This window comes from Drosophila hydei, unplaced genomic scaffold (genome assembly GCF_003285905.1).
Source record: "Drosophila hydei strain 15085-1641.00,03,60 unplaced genomic scaffold, DhydRS2 tig00008114-arrow-pilon, whole genome shotgun sequence".
Classification (NCBI taxonomy): Eukaryota; Metazoa; Arthropoda; class Insecta; order Diptera; family Drosophilidae; genus Drosophila; species Drosophila hydei.
This window is the reverse complement of record NW_022045827.1, coordinates 10653382-10672821: the sequence shown is the minus strand read 5'-3', so window position 1 is coordinate 10672821 and position 19440 is coordinate 10653382.

Below are 19440 nucleotides of genomic sequence, written 5' to 3'. Positions count from 1 at the left end.
ATGTTCACTCAAATTTATATGATTTTCCTGTCAACTTGTCAACTGACAACTAACTATTGAGCTATTGAATTAGATTGCTTCTAATCTTGCTCACTTTCTCTTGACTTTTATGGGCACAATTACGCGCGCTGAACTTTGATATGTTCTGAAGTCTCATCTGAACTCTAGTCAGTCATAAAAACCTCTTGCTTCACATATACAATATACTTAAGTATTTGTTTATCAAAGAGTTTTTTTTGGACTGACTCAGTGACTCACTGATAGGTAACCGCGTTAAATGAATCATAAATGAATGTCAGGCGGGGCTGTACGAATGTCGATTAGAAGGTCATAGTTCAGTGTTTAAATATCAAAATTCTGTGAGGCTACGATGTGAGAGACTATGACTAACAGTCGGAAGAACCTGGGCCTAAACTGTGCTCTTTTTCAGCTTTTATACTAAATTTCGAATTAGTAAATTAAGAATGCAAAAACTTGAATCTTAAAGAAGAAAGAGAGAGAGAAATTAGAGGCGAATTTTTCTCGGAATTGTTCGACAGGGATATACCCTGTTTGAGTCTAGTTCACTTATCAAATTATCTGCACTATCTAATCCAACGTCCAGGCCACTCGCATTCCTTAGCCAAAATGTCAGCTGAAACATTCCAGTTAATAGAAATATTCTAAGTTCAAAATTTATATTCTAAATGTTTACAAAATTATTTAAGGCATCAATTAATTGACATTTCTTTTCACTTTCCATATCCAAACATCAGCTTCATGTTGCTGCAACTCATTAATATATATACGCTGCCTGAGTCATTTGAGTGCCTGCCACGCCCACACTCAATTAGAGCAGTCTGCTGCCAGCAGGCCGTTGCCTGGCGACGCGATCGTGACCAATGTGACTTTTGTTTGCAGATCATCAGCACATGTGAGGCTGAGGCTGAGGCAGAGGCAGCAGCCGAGCCTCTCTTCACTGCGAGTGGCAGATAAAGTAGCTGCCACAAATTTGCACTCGGCTGCAACGTTCTGTGCTGCATGCGACGCGCTGTCGCTTCTGTGCCGAGCAGCCACAAATCCAAACCGAAATTGCCTGAACGCGCGCTCTACACGATTATGCGATAATTTCGATTTGCCAACTTGCAACTTGCAACTTGCAACATGTGCAATCAGCTTTTATGCAGGCACTCTTTGCGCTGGGTATTATGATTTTCTGATCAAGTTTGTCAGCTCAAATCCTACTCTAGTTTTCAATATTTCTTTCTCTGTCTCTCTCTCTTCCTCTCTCTCCCTCTGTCTTTCATTAAACTCTTCCTAAGGGTATTCAACTAGCGACTCTTCCACAGAAATTACTATGCGCTCTTCTTCCTTAGCTTCTTCCTTGCTGCAAGTAGCGCTGAGATTTCAGCAAGTGCTCTTCGGCTTTGCGCGGCTTTGCAATAATTTTGAGCTGATTATTTTGGCTGCCGATGCGCCGAGAACGTAATAATCATCATGATCGGGAGCATCATCATGACGATCGTCATCGCTGTGTCGTCATTATGGCAATTTCGTGGCCATCGTTTGATTTAGCGCCATTCGAGCTTGGGCTGCTGTGGTTCGCGCTGTGGTGGCTGCTGCTCCTAGCTGTTTGTATTTAAATTTTGTTGCTGTAGCTGCGCCTCATGGGCTGCTGCCATTAAACTGAGTTGTTGGCTGCGCACAATTGACAGCCGAAGCGCATGAAAATTTAACTTATGGCTCCTTCAAGCGCCTCTGCCATTTGCTATATATGTGCTACCCACTTTGCTGAATGGAATCGAGCTTCACTCGAGCTGCACTCGCCTGTGTCTTGGCATTTGCACTCTATTCAGTTAACAGATTAAGTTGCTGAGATCTCAACACAAGTCATCGCGTCTTGATGGCTCGCTGTTTTGGCAATCTGTTTTGCCATTTATACCAACTCAAGGCTTACTGCTTTAGCAACTGAAAGCTTAAAGATAGATTAGATTGGATATGCTCTATTGGTATTTGATACTTAGTTGTGCCCAAGTCTAGAGTTGATAAGAGAGTCTAATGATAACTCTCTCAATCATGAGAGAAGATAAAGTATCTCGGAGCGAGCTGAGAGCTTCAGTGGAATGTCTGAAACACAAAGATCATGCAAATTAATAGGGTGTATCTGGTATCAGGTATCTGGTATTTCCTGAGATTTGATCAAGGGATTCCATCTTCTATGAACTGAGTTTTCAAGGGAATACCGAAATGTGTTAAGATATGCAGAAGCCGTCAGCACGATGCAATGAGGATGTGGCCCAGCTATGGCTTTGGCCACTCGTTTGGAGCCAATAATTTCAAGAATTGACACAAACTTAATAAATCACTCAGAGGACCCGGCCAAATGTTGCGAATGTTGCGAGGGACAAGGACAAGAGCCTTGGCCAACGAGTCGTGCCATACTTGTTGGCTGTCAGGATCGGTAACGTTTTCGGTAAGTTACTCGGTGCCAGAGACTGGGGAACCCGAACACAATCCAGGCAGGCCACAGACACTGGCTAAATGACCCATTGTTTTTTGGCATTTGGCTTGCTCGAACAATCGAATGGCATTGAGGCTGTTGCTTCAACAAAAAGGAAAAAAGGAAAAAAAACAAAGGACCTGGGCCAAGATCAGCGCCTACAACTCAGGAGACAATCGATCGCAGCCGCTGCAGATCTGTCGCTTCGACAAATATCGCGCATGAATATTTAAAAGTTTTTCACCACAAAAGAAAAAAAAAACAGAAACAAACAAAAACACAAAAGGTTTGAGTTTTGAGTTGAATATTTATGGCTGTCAGTTTGGATCTTTCATTGGAATTGCCATGCAAATCATCTTGAGAATAAATTATGAGCAAGCCAAAAGCCACAAAAACACGAAAACATTCATTAACTATTTGATCTGATATGTCTAATATACGAGCAAATCGAAGTGAAATCAAGAGAAGCCCAGCTGAGTGATAAGAGTGAGCAAACTATAAATCCCTGTGCCTATCGTCTGGCACAGTGAGTGCTATTAAACAATTTACTTAAATCGTATTGCTAACAGTTAGTCTTATATATGGTATGATAGCGATAAGGATTAGTCGATTCACGTGTAACGGCCTCACAGGCAATGCTGCCAATCATAATTCGGATTTACGATCATTCTACTGAAATTATAAGACCAAGCCGTTTCGCTTGTAAATCCATCACCGAAGCCTATCAATACATTTTGATTGATTTAAAGCGCTTTAATCGTCGCTGATCATATTTCTTGCTGGTTTATTTTCATGTGCAGCAGATTAGATTAAAATTGTTTATGAAATCGCATTGCAGTACAATTTTTTATTGCTACCTCTTGTGCCCCCTCTGCTGGGCTGATAGTGAGTGTAATATATTAGAAGTATTATTGGAACAGGTTAGTTCTTTCATTCTTTACTTCTGTCTATTTGATAATAATTATATATACTTACAAATATATATATGTCTTATATGTAAGCTTTGATAGTTTGTAGAAATTATAGTTGAATTATATGATTATATTATATTATTTGTTATCAAAAATCAAATCTTTTATAAATTAGTATTAACAATAAAGGCTTTCGTCTTAGACAACAATAGAGCGGAAACCTTAAGATAGGCCCTGAAGTATTCTAAGCAGAAATGTGTAAAAAATAATTTTCTGTTGGTCTTTTAATCTATATTTTTTTAATAAATTTAATTTTAAAATTGTTTCGTAAAAGAAAAATTAATTCGCCTAAAATAAAAATAGATAATCAACAAAAATATAAAATAATTTTTACTTATTTGTCTATTTTTTTTTAAATATGTAAAAATAAAAAATGAAATTCTATTAGATTTATTTTCGATATATCTATAATAATAAATTTAAAAATAGCATTCACATATCTGTAGTTCGTATTCAATTTCTAGCCATGCAATTGCATAAGCTCTTCTTTTCCTGATATAAGCCCTCGATCTGAAGTTCTCATGCTGGTTACATGGTGGCCTGCCGATGCTGTCTGCACCTGAATGCGCTTTAACCAAATTCTCCGTGTCGCAACATATTCTAATAAGCGCAAAATATCTTCTAATTAGAAGAAATTGTTGAACATGCCACGCGGATAGCTCAGCAATTTAGCAGCTCTGTTGTAGTTGGTTTTGCCTGTGTTTTTGCTTTTGTTTTTATGTGAGGTGTGCAGCGAATGAATCAGCCGCAGACTCCAGATATGGCTGCAGCGTTGACGACCACGACGACGGGAACATTGAGTACGAAGACGATGATGATGAGGAGGAGGCACCAGCCACAAGATGGAGTGGAGTGGCCGGGATGGGAGGCTGGGATGTGTGCGAGTGCGCGCGCATTTAAAACAAGTTCAAGATGCAAACAATGGATCATTATCCAGATACAGAAAGAGCAGAAGAAGAGCGAAACAGATACAATCGAGCGCAATCGCCAGCAGTCGCCAGGCAGCCAAATAGCCGACCAGCCAGCCAGCCAGCCAGCCAGAGCATTCCCATAGGTTACACGAGATGCCTGTCTCAGGGAGTCCAGCGAGCAGGGCAACTGTTCAGTTGGGCCGAGCTGGCTGAAGGGGGCATCGGATCGTAGCTTCGATGGCTCTTGTTGTTTATTGATTACACGCTTTTTGGGGAATGCGATGCATTGCCAATGCAATGGTGGGCAGGGACAGCAGCTGAGGCAAAGGCTCGGGCAGGGACTGCGGCTGGGGCTGTGGCATCGGGTACCCAGTTGCCATAATGGTGCGGATGCCAACGGCTTCAACATGCGCCTGTCATGCGATCGCCGCCAGAACATAACATCCATTACAGCGGATCGCAGCGAGACGACGACGGCGACGACGACGATGGAGACGATGGCGAATGCGACGCTTACGATTGTCGATGCGATTGGGGACCGGGGACCGGCTTGGCTGCTGGAACAGCGCGCAATATGAAATTCAATGCCACATTTGCAGCATGAACTAGAAAATAAGCGAATAAACTTACAAATCAAGCAACGGCGACTAGGGGAATGCCCTTACTAGAAATGGAGCAGCTTAAAATCGATATCGATATTCATGAACATGAATGCGGAGTAAATAAAATGTCCATATATAATGAAATATATGTGTATATATATGTATACTGCTTGAATAATTGAAAAGAGCATATTAGCTGACAAGACATGTGGCTTGAAATGTGAAACATATACTCTCTTATATATCCTTAAATATATCCTTTGAAACATATACTCTATTATTTGCAGCATTTCAGATTATGAAGACTTGATAATTGAATAATATATTAGAGATTTTTGCACTTCCGATACAAATATACGTCCACTGGAAAGGAGGAATTTTATATAGTATAATAGGCTTAAATACTAAAATATTGTGATAATTATTGCAGATAGAGACCTGAGATTTATTTGTATAAACATTTATTTGTATAAACTATCTTCAAATGTAAATATAAATTTTATATCTTTTGCAATTTCCCAACAAGAATCCCAAAGTTGAAAAAGATCTTAACTCTTGATCTTGTCTAATGATCGATCAAACATGATATCTAAACTCACCTTGAGCCGTGGTAACATTTGTACAGCTACTGTCAGCAAATCTTCTCCGATCAACTGATAAGCTTATAGGACATATGTCATCATATCCGATAATATGATCAGAGAAGATCAATATCGATAAGTTGGATATTTTATTAAAATAAGCCATTATTGGAAGCTGAACGAGAAACATTTTTACTACCTTTATAATAATAATAAAAGACCTAATAATATTTATGCAATGGCTCAAATTTCACTTGATGCTGCCACAAAAGCAAGCCAGTTAGTACAGTGAAAGTGCCCCAAAGTCAGCTAGCTAGCTGTAGGGTATAGCTGCTGGTAATGTTGCATAAAGTTCTATGCTGCCTCCTGTGCATTTAAATACAAAATATCAAAATTAGCATTTGTAACAATGGCGAATTGGCCAGAAAATAATGGAACTGACCTGGCATAACCAGCAGACGATCTTGGCCATGGCATCGCACGGCCAGGGCTACGGCCACGGCCTGGCTCGTAAATCAGACATGAAGAGCCAGCCCAAAGATCGCCAACGACGGGGCAGGGCAGGTGGGTGGTGCTGTGGTGCAGCGGGTGTTTGGCTGCCACGACAATTGCACCAAATTCTATGCCGGCAATGGTCAATGTGTGATGCCGTCTGTGACGACAACGGCGACAACATTTACAACGGGAGCAGGCTACAGGTCGTTCAACAACCAGGACAACAACAACAAGAAGAAGAAGAAGCAGAAGAGGAACAGCGCAACAAGCGCTTGCGATTGGCACAAAAAGCGTTACTCAAAGGCCAATCGGCCGTGACTACAACGACAGCAACAACACTGACAACAACAACAACATCGACAACAACAACAACAACAACAACGTAGTAGAACAACTCTACGTATATCGCATTGCAATTTTTACGTTACTTCCAGGCCATATTTGTATCTCAACTTTAGCGACCTGTCCCAACCTTGTTGTGATTGGCAAAAGTCAAGATCCCAGTGTGTTATGGCCAGCTCTGTCTGGGTGTCTCTCTATGTTTGCCATCAGATCTGGTCTTTTCAGTGCGTTAGACTAGCTCACGAAATCTGAGATATTGCCTTAGACTAAAAACCATTTTTTTTGTGTGTCTTTTACTAATTACATTTTTTTTTAAATTATTTATATTATATTTAAATGGCAAGTTTCTTGAAAAAAATGTAAAAAAATTGCTTAAAAAATTTTAAAAATATTTAAATATTTAAATTTAAAAGTTGAAAAACATTTAACAGCTGCGCAAACCCAGATAAAAGCCATTCCCAATAAGGGTTCATTTTGAAATCAAACTAATAAAAAATTGACTTACAGCCAGGCTTCAAAATATTCCAAATTATGAGATTCTACTTCTAAGGCTTTGTTATATAAAGATTTAGTTAAACTTTCAGAAAACCTTGCTTTATAGCTTTAGCATTTAACATTGATGAGTTTAATATATTGTCCAAAACTTTTAGTTTCTTGCTTGCAGATCTAGATAATTTAATAATTAATCTATCAATGAAAATTCCTGGCAATTTAGCAATTCGAGCTTAAAGTTAAGTAAAGAAAAATTTAAAAAAATTAAAAAAAATGTTAAAAAATTTAGAAAAATGTCAATTAGAAAATCGTATATCTGTCAGTTATCTTATATACTCTCGATCTATTTTAGTAACGGTTGGAACTCTGCCTTTATGACAGGAGCATTGAAATTCATGGGAATCTTTTACAGTTAGTGAATTGAGTTTTAACTGGAGCTGTGGTTCCGCATGGAACAACGAGAGGAGTTTCAACGCTTTGTGTTTGGAAAACATTCGTGATGATGGCAAGGGAAATGTGAATGTCTTTTCTTTAAGCGATATTCAGTGGAGCGTTGCGATTTGCATGTTGCTGCGATCTGCGTCTTTTGTATCTTTTAGCCACCTAACCAGGGGACAATCGAACTACATCGTCGATTGCGGTATCGAGCTACAAGTATCTTGCGGCCAGTAACAACGACATTGCTCAGCTTATCTAAATGGGATTGATAAGCTTTGGAATTTGCTGGAAATTAGCGATTTTTTTTTTCACTTTTTTAACTATGTTTTTTTCCTGGCCAACTCGTGGCAATTGCCGTTGATTTCTCATAGAGTGAGGCAGAGAGAGAGGAAGAGAGAGAAATTAAGTAGCGCTAAGAAATTAACCCGCAGGTCCTTCGCCGCGAACGATAAAAGCGATCTCATAAACAAAGCCAATTTGGAAGCTGGCAACGGCAATGTCCATGCGCCTGCCCGGGGGCAACGCAGAGCCTCAACAAAATGCGGCTGCTGCTGCTGCTGCGGTCGTCCACACGGCACACACAGAAGCAGCTACTTTAAATGAACAATTTTATTTTTATCCCGCAAACAAATCTCGCAAACGAATGTTTTACAATTGGCCATCGAGGCCGAGAGTCGAGAGAGTCGCAGCCGGTGCAGGTTCAGGTCCGGCCTCGGCTACAGCCGTAGCGTATTTAAGCAACATTATTGCCAAATCGTGACCATAGTTCCATGAAACTGATATGGACCAGCCACGGCCCCCTTTCCCTTACCCGCCCCAGCGGCCACCTCCGCCGCCCTCACAGCCCCCAAACAGCCCACCAGCTGCACTTCGAATCCCCAAATGCCACGCCTCTACTGAAGCCAACGGCGCCCGCGTTGGCGCTCATATTTGCAACGAAATGAAATGTGCCCCGTTGTTTGCCGTACAAATTAAATTAAGTGCAAAATGTTGCCGACGTCGCCGCCGGCGCATCAAGCGCACATCATAACGGTGCTCGATGCACCATCTGACACATGCAGCACCACACCACACCACCCCATGGTCGCTGCCCCAATCTGCGTCTTCTTAGCAACTCCATCTTCCAAGCAGCCATTCCAGTCGTTGCAGTTGCAGTTGCAGTGGCAGTTGCCGCGTCCCAGTCGAAGTTGCAGTTGCAGTTGCAGTCGGCTAGTCGCATATGCTTAACTTGAAATCGATCGATCGTAAATTGCGGACTTACGACCATTGCGACTACATTTATAGATTTTTGTTTCCTTTTGGCTAAGCTGAGGCAGCGCTTTGGCTTCTGTTGCATTTTCAATTTTTCCTCTTTGAGTTTTTGTTTACTTTTGTGCAGCTGGCGCTTCAAGCCGAACCCACAGCTCGAATTGTTTAGTCGCTTTAAGTCTTTAGACAAATATAATCAAAGGACTTTTGGCATGCATTCGTAAAGACTATAAGCGGCTATAATGCAATAGTTTAATGTTTTCCTTAACATATTACAGTTAAGCTGAATGGCCCTCAACACTCATCTACTGCAACAAGAAGAGAGATTCTGGTGTGAATATATTTATATATATATATATGTAACATATATAGTTTAAATCTTATTGATATGAATGATAATTGAATAATAGATAATAAAGACAAAATGACATAATGATCTTAAGTCCTCTCAGATTCATGAGACTCGCATAGAAAGGCCGTATTGAAAAAAGTCTTCAGCACATTTTAAAATCTTATAGAGCATCTAAGGTTTCAAAAAGTTTATTATTCTATTAAAATATTTAGAATAAATAAAGAAAAATTTGCTCACATTTTAAGTATAGGGTAGTTCACCCTCAAACAGTTTTTGATCATAAAAAAAACATATAGCAACATCATTCGCCCGCATTTCCGCTTGAACGTATGTTCTCATAACTGCTGCGCGGCATAAAAAGCAAAAATCATTCAAGTGGTTTATAGGTAAGGACAGGCTGAAGGACAAATTGAAAAGAAAGCCACACACTTCCTTTTCCTGCAGCGGCAGTCGACGCAAAAGGCAACCAATGCCAAATGCCAAATACCAAATACCAAGTCGAAGTCGAAGCCAAATCCCAATCGAAGAGCAATCCAATCGAAATCCATGTGTGCGGCGGATTGTTACGACTGGCAGCGGGAGGCAACAGTTTAAGAACGGAACCGAACCGAACCGAACCAAGAGAAACACCCGAATTTTTCGTCTATTTCGATGGCAATAATTCAAAAAATGAAGACGGCTCGATAGTCATAAATCTGTCAAAAATCCATTTCTTCCATTTACCAAACAGCTTGGCATGGCGTTTCCTTTCTTTCTCTCTCTGTGTGTGTGTGTGCTTGCTAAGCGTATCTTTCAGATACATAAACTGGCACTTCAAACATGAAGAAGAAGAAGAGAGAAAAAAATGAAATACTGTGGCAGGAGTCAGCAAGGCAGGCGTCGCCATTCGCCGACGTCTTTAGACACATTTCAGTGGCTTTTGGGTTTTTCAGTTTTTCGGCATTTTTGGGCAATGTTTGTGGCACTGCTCGAGATGCACTCGATGGCAAACAGCAAATGCCGAAGCTGGCGACAACAGCAGCCTCATTGTTTGGCAGTTTTGTTGTCTGCTTTTCAATTCCCATTGAATGCAGCCAGCGTAACTGAAACGAAAGTGAAGCAAAAGTATCTGTAAGATACTTCAACTGTGCGCGCTTGCTACTAGCCCCTTGAGCAGTTTCCCCCTTTCATATATATTTGAGTGTGCGTGCCTGTGTGTTTGTGTGTGTGTGTGTGCACACCCACTGTAACCCGCACAAAGTCCAAACGAATTTATATATATTTATATAAGAAGGAATACATATGATGGAAAGCAGCCATCGCACCATATTTCAGTCAATTAGAACTGTCATAATTCATTCTTCGGAGTTATTTAGTTGCCTCTCAGTCGCTCTCCCCCGTCCTCTTTCTCTCTCACACTCTCGCTCTCTGGCCTCCACATAGAGGCCAGCGTATCGCTTGCTTTTTTTCTATATCTGATAATTTATGGTTTCGCTTATGATGAGTTCCAGAAAATTAAACAATTTTCTTCTTTCGTTTCATATTTTTCCAGTTTCAAGCAACAATTTTCTATGTGAGTGTGCGTGTCTGCATGTGTGTGTGTGGGTGGGTGTATTTCGAATGCATTTGTGCGGCATCGTAAAATTTTGAATTATTTAAAATGTGGCCTTAAGTATTTGTTACACATTTACAACATGAATTTCCAACAAATCTCTTCGTTATTAAGCGCAAATTATGCTATAAAACATATATGAACAGATCGTAATACAAATATAAAGAGCATATATAAATAGACTATGCTTTATATAGAGATTTATTGTTTACTTTCAAGACATGCCAAGGTCAAGTCAAATATGTTTATCTATATCAGTCGAAAGTCTTCCAAACCAAATAGAAGAAATCTTTAATATTTCTCTTATTGATATGTTTTTATCTGTTTTCATAGAGTTGTGGGTTGGGAAAAAACTATTTTTAATTTTATTGTACTTTAAATAAAAATAATTTGAGGTTTCCTAAATTTAAATTATATTAATTTTTATATTTTAATATTTATAAATAAATTTTCTAGTTTTAGTTTTTGAAAATTACTTTTCTTTTTTCATGCCATATTTCATGGAAAAGAGCAATATTTCTTAGTCAAAATTTAGGCATCTGTTTACTGTTCGCTTTAATTTTTAATCCCTGGAGAGCAATATTTTTAGTTTTTTATTTTTGTTTCGTTACCGTCAATATTTGGGCGAGCAAATATTAAATGAATAACTTGGAATAAACTAAAAGAAAATGAACTATAAATTAAAATTATTTATTAAATATCAAAGAAATGCTTAAAAATAACTAAAAGTATACTTAATAATATTTAGAGTGTTAGAAATTTAAACAGCTATGTTAAAATGAACAAAACTTGCCAAGGAAAGCGTCATCGATCGCAGGTAGTACAGATATTCTTGATCAGCATCAACAGCAGAGGCAGATCGATCTCTAATAGTATTAATAATCTTGAGCACGATCAACATTTGAGTTGCTTTAGCTACATTCAGGAGAGGAACATAGTTAAGCTAAAGCAAATGTTTCAAAATATTTCAAATAATCGATCATTTTCCATTAATCGATTCAAATCGATATCGACATTGAGGTTTCGTAGCCTAGCTGGAATACTTTAAGATCAATATTGATAGTCTATACAATTAGAGCATATACTATTATTGAGTATTCTTCATCTCCTCAATAATGTATATACCCTCTTCAAAAGGACATAAGAAACTTCAACTTTAATACTTTAGAAATAATAGCCATATGCTCTATGTGCTAATTGTGTTTTCGCATTTGCAGTTAGTGCAAATGCGCGATTATCAGAGTGCGAAAGTGCAACTAATTGTGTTGAGTCATAAACCACGCCCATAGCTCGGCTAATTTCCAAACACACACAATTTTCACTTAAGTACACTTAACATAAATTAACTGGGAAATCATAAAATTTCTTTAAAAATATATATATAATTTCGGATTGCATTACAGCGAGCAGGAGGCGGAGGGGCGCTCGAGCGCAGCTTGGGGCCAGGACATGCACAAGTGGTAATTGCCATTAACGCGAAATAATTTTTGAAATGGCAATAAGAACGACAATTTCCAGCACGCATGCACGTCCAGGACACAAATTGCAGGACAATCATCAGGCGCGGGCGTCGACGTCAGCCGCGACTGCAAGCGCCAGGCTTCACCATTAGCGAAATGGATGCCGGACGCATAAAATGCACTGGGAAAAAGGACTAAAAGGACTATGTGCAGCAGGGGGTGGGGCCACTGAAAATCCACTCAAATGGATTTGTATACGTGTGCGTGCGTGTCTGTGTGTGCGTGTGTGTGTTGTATTTGTTTTTAGGAATAATTTTCGCGCATCGAGGCAATCAAAATTGTTGACCAAATCGTGGCTGGGTGGAGCTGCGGGGCAATGGATTTTTATGTGGTAATCAACATTGGATTGTGTCGGATGTTTTGAGTGGTGATATGTGTGGTTGCAGTGTCGATATGGCGGTTGCTCCAACGGCTCCAGCACTCACATCTAACCATCGCCAGTTGCCAGTTGCCAGCTTTATCCTGGCTTTGGCCAATTTTAGCAAAAATTTAACGAAATGTTTTTGCAACGCCTCTTAATTGGCGGCATCAATTTTCACACAGAGAGACGGCGATAGAGCGAGAGAGAGATTGTGGGAGAGAGGGAGAGCGGGAGAGTGAGCTGTCGGCCATATGGTTTTTGAGCTTATGACAAAGTTGTAATACGCTCTGGAATTGGCTTAATAGGGTTATTATAGTGCTGACATATTAAATAAATGCGTAAATAAACTTCGTTCGCGTTTCAGCTGAGTTCTGCGACACCAATTTGCGAGTATTTATTGATGATTAAGAAACGGGCTTAACCTTTATATACCTTTAACTAAACTGTATTTTTCAGTGATCTAATTTGGGGACTATCAAAATTAAATGAAGTTGAATAACTAAGAATCATTGCTAGACTCTATGCTAGCTCTGATTTGGTTCTTGAGCACAAATAGATCTTGAGATAAATGTATATTTATATTGTTAGAGAAGAACTCAGAAATGCAAAACAAAGAAGAATTTGTGAATTCCTTTCTTTTACTTGTCATCAGTTTATATTTGGTTACACAGAAATGTGAACTTTAAAAAATTAATATAATTATAAATAATGTGAACATAAGCTAAGAACATTAAAGATTAGTAAAGTTAGAGGACTACCTTTACTTTTCGTAAGTTTTATACCTTCTAAAGATTTTTTCTTTGATGGTTCTTCAAAGTATCGAGTAGTCTTATCGTTATGTCGTCCCAGACTCAAGCGCTAAAAGGCAAAAGAAAGCAAAGGAGCTGTAGGTGCATACATACGCACACTTATACATATATATATATATATATATATATATATACTATATGTTTGCTTGAGGGTGGAAGAGGTGGGTTATGAGAGAATGAATGAAACGTTCGGATTTTGGAGATTGGCCGAAACTGAAATGAAGTTTGAAGTTGCAAGTAAGACGCTTGAAAGCTCAAAGCCAGCGGCAGCGGCTGTTGGGATGCAATGCCAAAAAAAGGGGCGGGGTGGCATTTGGCAGACATTTGGTGAAGCAGCAACAGCAACAGCAGCAGCATCAACAATGGCAACAGCGATGAGAAAAATATCGAAATAGCAAACGATAACAACGAGCGACAGCAACAACAATTGAAAAGAAGGCAGCGACCAGCAAAAGCTCAAGTGGCAGCAGAGAAAGAAGAAGCAGCAGCAGCAGCAGCAGCCAACGAATCAACAGCAGCAGCAGCAGGAACAATGAGAGACGACGATGACGTTGAGCAGGAGGAGTAGCATCAACAGCAACAGCAGCAGCAGAAGCAGCGGCAGCAGAAGACGAAAAAGTCAACGAAACGAGACAACGACAACAACTTCATGTGTATGGATTTTTTTATCCAACTGCGTCTTCTTCTTTGTTCGTGCTCGTTGATGCTGCTGTTGTTGCTGTGCACATTTTTTGATGGACAGAACAATGAGAAAAGGGGTGGAATCGGCAAACAACTCACAGCACCAATACCAACGCATACCATTTACTCCATGCCAGTATATGTACATATGTGTGTGTGTCGATATGAATTTCGATTTGCATTTTACGAGCTTTGAGCAATACGGCAACAGCAAAACAGAATCGACGAAAATGTCGACCGAGGGCAACATAAAAATTGATGGATTCTTCCTCAATGCGTCCACCACAATACTAACAACAACAAGAAGAAGGAGAAGCACAACTAGAGAAATAACAAGAACAGCAAAACGAGTATGGGGCCTGTCCGCCGCTGAGGTAGAGTGCAGCCCTTTTTTTGCAATTCACTCAAGCAACATAGGTCATAATAATAGAAGCACTTCAGCTTCATATATACATATATATAATATATGTATATAAAAACTATGAAACTGAATTAATGCTAAAACTATTTAAGTTATTCGATATGCATATTTATATTATACATTTTATTCTTATTGTGAAAAAAACCAAATAATTAATTTTATTTCCTTACAGGCAGTCAAGTCAAATTTATTATGAATAATATAAATAATAATGACAAATAAAATAAAGTAATAACAATATTATTCTTTATACATTCAAGTTGTCTCGTTTGTAGAACAATTTATGTGAGTGCAGGCAGGTGCACCTATTTAATTGTCTTTAATTGTTTTGTGAGAAAGCTCGCTGGTTGCTGTTGCTTCTTCGTTTGCGTTTTTCAGCTTACTTTGTGCTCGTGCATTGGTGTACGTCGTTATGTGCCTGTGTGCGTGTGTCAATGTGTAAGTGTATGACTGTGTGTGCTGTGAGTTTTGTTCAAGCGCATTGAGCTGTCAACTTCATGTCTCAGCAACATTTCGTTTTCGTTGCTCTTCTTGTTGTTGTTGCTGCTGCTGCTGCTGCTACTTTGCTTTGTTGGTGATGGAATCTGGCTATACGATGCGGCAGACAGAGGAAGCTAACAGAGCGAATGCTGATGCTCGCGCTGGTAGTCAACTACCAATCAGGTCGGTTGCCGTCGCTGCTGCCCCTTGCCAAAGGATTTCACGTGCACTTCACACACACACACACACAGACTGACACATACAGTCATGCACACAAAATGGCAGACGTCTTGCTCAAGTGCCCGTTCTGCAACCTGTATCTGTACATGCTATTGTAGCTCTATCTCCCTCTCACTCTGTCTCTCTCTCTCTCTTACTCTCTCTCTCACTCACACAAACGAATTGAGCTGCTTAATTGAGTCACTTGAATATGCAATTTTTCAAATGCTGCACTTGGCCCGAGCCGCTTTGCAGCTAATGAAAAATCGACCACATCACAACATCGTTAAGAGCAACAGCAGCAATGATGGCGGGGTTGCAGACAGTGTTGCAACTGCCTAGCCGGGTCATGATATGATTTAATTAGGCGTTTCCACGCGCAATCAATCTTGAGCCTTTTTAGGCAGGCAATCGGAATGCACCACTTGAAGAAGACACAAAGTTAAGGTTGATGTGGCAGCGCAACGTGCACACGTGCTACAAAGTCGAGACAAGTTAAGGGAATATTTGTTAAGAATACATTAGAAGAAGTGATAGAACATATGTATATACATACATGAATAAAGTAATTAAGAAAAATATATTTTTTTAAAATTATTTAAAATATTGTAATACATTGTTTGATAAAAGCTTTATATTATATAACTTAGGAACTAAAATCATTTTTTATATAAATAATATATATGTTTATATAATGTATGTTTTCATTATATTATAAATTTTAAATTTAATTTTTCTATAATATTATTTAGAGATTACAAATATATAATAACTAATAATAATTAATATTTAACTTCTCGAACTCGAAGAAAACATTTCCAGAAATCTTTGCAAAATTCATAAAAAACAAAGTCAATTTATGAGCTAAAAATAATTTCTGATAACAATTAATTTATTTAATTCTTTTATATCGCCTATTTAGGAGTAATTTAAACATTATTAGAGTTCATGTGCCTTGAAATGTTTTTTATTGAGGGAACAAAATTAATTTTTAATTTTCTTGAATTACCCATCAGTTTTTTCTGGTTGTTTGACGCATGAACGCAATGACTGAGAACGCCTACGCCTACGAATTTATACGGGTACCTGTTTCTGCTTCATTGAGTGGCACTTAACCAAAATTGTTCTCCATCTCGCTCTCTCGCAAGCTGTTCGCCTAGCTCTAACATCTTACATTTCAATTATTTCGAGGAGAAGAAAGACATGAACACATGTTGGACCTTCCTTCAATGCTGCTGCTGCTGCCTTGACGGAGATGCAGACGTTGTGAGATTAATGCGCCAATTGTTCCCTTCATCATTTCCAATTTCCATTTCCCCACTTCGAAGAGCGAGCGAGCGCTCGACTGTCCGCCCGCCCGCCCGCGCCGCTGAATATCCGATAATAATGCAATTACTATTTGAAAAATTATGTCTGACAGTTTTGAATTTGTCATGGTATTTATCAAAGTCATCTCAGCCGCCATGTGCAGCCCGTTGCCGGAGGAGCCGCGCTCCATATGCTGCCTCGCACTGCAGTCCCTGGGAAATATAAAAAATTAACATGTCACTTTCATCGCAGGTAAATCAGTGTTTTCTTCCTCCTCCTCTCCGTCTTCTTTTCTTTGGCTGAAGGATTTACCTACGTCTCGAGCGTCAAGGTTAGTTCGGGTCGGGTACTAACTTTTGATATCAACACTACAAAAGACTTATTAATAGCTCTATTAATTCAACGATAAGAGCAACATCTTTTTCAACTCTCTGCCCTGGCAGCTTCAATTCAGCTGTTTTGTTAAGCAAAAGGACGGCAAGAAGAAGAGGGCCAAGCGGGTCATTTGTTAAGCTACAGCAGATGACTTTTTCGCCTTGCTCGTGATAGCTTAAGAACTGCAAGTGCTTTGGGTTGGCATGAACATCGGCGAAGGAGTAGAGAGTATAAACTTAATATAAAAAATTTATCAAGATTTTTTTACTCTTACTGTATGCTTAGTATATCTCTCATTTAAAATCCTTTCTAATTAATATTTAAACAAACTATAAAAAACATGAGCTACGTATGTTTTCTGTATAGCTATTTTATAAGAACATTCCAGTTATATTGGCGCCTATTTTTTGCTGGCATTTCTCTTGCTCTAGCTACTTAGCTGTAACCAGTTGAGAATTATATGGTTAAAGCCTCCATTTTGTATGTATAATACAATTAAACTGGCATTTTCTCATTTTTAAACTAAATATAATACTTTAGAAGACTTATAACTATAATTTATTTATTGTATGTATGTATATAGTATTCAATTCAGCTGCTATCTGTCGCAGATATTCTCTTAATTTATTTTTTCTGATAACTATAATAAGCATATAACTGCAAGCTGGATTTATAACCCAAATCCCTGGAATATACGTTATAAATAACTGTGCCCCATAAAGGACATATGCAGTTCAAAGAAAAACATTAGCCATATTTCGTAACCCTAACTCCCAGTTGAGAAACAAAAGCAAAATTCTTAAATTTATTTACGCCATTTGAATGACGTGAAATATGAATACATTTGCAACAGCAACAACAACAATGCCCCACAACATGCAACATCATCTAAAAACCTGTGACGCAATAAAATAGAATTAATAGAACCGGAATTATGCGACTGATGTGACCCGCTGCAAGTAGTCCAAAGGGACGTGGATAGAGCAGAGGAGGGAGCTGGTATGACTAAGCCAGGACTTGGCAATATCATTGTTTGCGTCTGCCTCTCTGTCTCTCTGTCTGTCTGCCTGTCGCATCTAATATTAATAAATATCTTCAATCTGCTGTCGTAGAGTGCAAAATAGTTATGGCGCGATATGCAATTAAAATATATCTAAAAGCCAAATGAGAAAAAAACGTCGTCGTGGCCGGGGAGGGTTGAGGGTTGAGGGTGTGAGGAGTGCGCAAATACCCCTGACAGGTAATAAAAGTAATTTATGCGCGCTAAGGGTTGTAAATGCGACGCCAGGACGTTGGCAGGACAAACACCGACTGGCAGCTCGTTTATGCTGAATGACGTTGACACTGACTGTGGCAGCAGCCAGTCGCAGTGGCAGTGGCATTGCCACTGGCTGTGGCAACACAGTTGGCAGCGCCATTCAAATACAAATGCACCTTCTATAATTCATATTCGCTATCAAAGATCACAAATCAAATTATTATGCCATGTGATGGTCACCCACACATACAAACATATAAATATATATAAGTATATATATTATATACAGCGTCACTCAGTAATGAGAGAGAAGACAACAACCACCAGAAAATGTCTATTGACAAAAAAAAAGGATATTGTACTGAAAACTTGTGGATTATAACGAAATTCTATTTACCCTAATTTAATTTTGTTTATAAAATATTAAAAGAGTTAATATTAAAATTATATAAATATCATTTTAAAAACAATTACATATTAATTATGTGGCTAATAATTAAAATATAATTATTAAAATAATAAACTATTAATATCAATTTGTAAGCATGATATGATACCATATTCTAGATGTGAGTCTTATTCTAACGATGTTATCTCCTCTTTTATCTCTTCACTCTGATTACTTAGCAATTTTATTACAAATATATAAAAATATTTAAGTAAAACATATAAATATACATTATTCACAAACCCTATTAATTATATATATTTGGATAAATATTTAATCAAAATAATAAATAATACATTTAATTTTAACTAAAAAATATAGTAAATAATGTAAAGGTTACAATAAGATAAATAATATAGATTTTTATAGATATAAATATAAAAATAAAAAGATTCAATGCAAAAAGAATATTTTTTTTTTGCAATTTTTTAAAAATTAGATCAAATACGAAAATTTGAAAAATTGAAATTCAATAAAAAAACATTGAAATTATTTTTCATTATTTATAATTTACAATTATAAAATATTTTTTTTTATATTTCTTGTTAGATATCTATCGCTGACTAGCAACAGGTCTTACACCTATTTACATATACAAGACCTTAAAGTTACAATTCTTACAAGTCATATAAGCTTACCATATATAATTATATATTATATAATATTTCTAATAATTTCAAAGATGATATTAAAGAATTTCCAATATAATGCAGAGTAATCAAGAAAAGAATGCTTAACAATTAAATAGCTTGCACAGTTGACGGTGTGTTCTATATGTGTCTCTGTGTGTGTCTCTATGCCTTTGCTTCACTCTCACTCTCTATCTTTCTCTCTCTCTCTCTCTACGTGTGTTCTAAATGCCAAATGCTGAATGCTCATTTACGCCCTGTGAAGGCTGTCGAGCAAGAAAAAGCGGTGCAAATGAGGAGTGCGAGGACGAGCCGTAGCCGTGGCCCGGGACAGAGACCCGTCAAGTTTAGTAGATGTCTGGCAGAGTGGCAAAGGATACGATGCAGTAAAGGATATTATTTTTATGATATCTGTGTCCAATCTCTTGA